Raw genomic sequence first — 1932 nt, forward strand, 5'->3', positions numbered from 1 at the left:
TTTGCATGGGGATAGCGCGGTGGGACTCGGGGGGCGTCTGCCGCGGGCGGCGGGCCGCCCGGGACCCGTATTTATGCAAAGCCAGGCCTAGATGCTGCATGGGCAGGCGGTCACGCTATCGGAAAGTTACTCGTTACCCCTTAAAAAGAAAAAAAAAATGGTGATAAATAATGTCTCTAAACCGTTAAAGTTCAGAGATTCTCAGGTCTAGGAGCTTGAAAACAGTGATGTACAGGAAAAAAAAAAAGGCTTGAGGGAGGACAACAAAGCAATACTTTTTCATTTTAGTACACTTGTCTCATGTACTTTTATAAAAGAAAAGAAAAGATTAACATGTTTACACAGAAGAAAGTCAAGATTATAATTTCTTATTTTAACCTGTGTTTTGTATTATAATAGACTTATGGAGTTTTTTATTTTGTACTTTATGCGTATTCTTTACAAGGAATATTGTTAAAAATTACTGGCAAGTATTATTGTACCATTTTAATGTAAAATTTTTACACATGTTCAAAATAAAATTTTTAATTTTCAAAAAAAAAAAAAAAAAGCAAAACCAAAAACAAACCCAAAGACTAAAGGAGCCCAGCCAAACAATTGGCTTCGGACCCTTCCCTCCTTAATACTTCTCCCTTCTTTGGGACATTGATATTTTTTTCTTCGGGATTAATAGCACAAAAGCCAAGGAATTTTACAGCTTGAAATTTACTATGTCTGGATTTGACTGCGAGGAAGATCAGAATATGATCTTTGCAGTCAAACCATTGTTAACCCTAGCAGAGAATGAAAGATGACAAACAAACAAACAAACAAAAAAAGAGCAAGGACAAAAGAGGGAATAAATAGAAATAGGTCTTTCTCGCGGAAGTAAAGCCCTGTCTGTAAGGCACCAATCAGGGGACTGATTAAAAAGCCAGTTTTAAACTATTTTTGTACTTTTGGGTGTGTTCTAAATCACAACTGCATCACAGTTTGTTTTCCAAGAGGCCCAAAGGAAAATACTACTACTAAGGGGCACGTAGTGGCTCTGAACTTCAGAGTGATTTGTCCTAGACTCTTATGTTGCTGTGATGATAATAGAGCCATGTGTTTCTACTTTTCAGTACATATAATATAAAATGAGCATTGGAATATCCTCCTGTGACGAGCTCATTAAGTGCACGAGCTATTGAAGTAAGGATATTTAAGTGTACGAAACAAACCGTGAAAGCAGCTTTTCTGATTCTGAACTCTCGTCTTAACCCGCATAAGGTCGATAGATACCTATTTCATAGACTAAAATTATTTTTTAACCAAAAAGGCCGACTCAAATATTCGGACCTTAGACATGAAAAGAGAATCGCAGGTTTAAAGAGTAGGCGTGTGGTTGCTTGTTGTGGACTAGGAACACGCGTTTTTCAAATCAGGGAGGCGCTTTTCAAGTACAACTGTATTTATAACAGTTTAGTAGATTCAGAGATAAATTATGTGCATTTTCGTGAAAAAAGAAAAAAAAAAGGAGGGGTGCCTCTTAATGCTCTTTGGAGTGAGGAGAGGAAGCTTGTGTGGTTACGTGCTTTTACATATCGAAGTACCTCGTCACCTTGGTTTTAAGAATTCTCGTGGATAGAAAAATGATGCTTTTCTGTTTTGTTTGTAGCAATGCAGGGTGAAGTTAATGGTTTTCAGTAAGTAGAAAGGCTGGATGTAAGATATCGGCTGGCCTCTAGTTGCAGTTTGCAGTCCGGCTGGAGGGCCTCTTCGGGTGTCCCGGATCCCTTAGAGGACAAAGACGTAGAGTCCCGTTTAGTTTCTAGAACTAAAGGGAAAAGATCCCGGGGGGAGCGCATCCTTTTCACGAGAGACCGATCAACTCTCTTTCCCCGGGCCCGGCCGGGGGGATCCGTCGGGCTGATGCGCAGGTCCAGCGCCGGGACCCGAACTACGTCTAGG

Source organism: Aptenodytes forsteri, unplaced genomic scaffold (genome assembly GCF_000699145.1).
Source record: "Aptenodytes forsteri isolate BGI_AS27 unplaced genomic scaffold, ASM69914v1 Scaffold99, whole genome shotgun sequence".
Lineage (NCBI taxonomy): Eukaryota > Metazoa > Chordata > Aves > Sphenisciformes > Spheniscidae > Aptenodytes > Aptenodytes forsteri.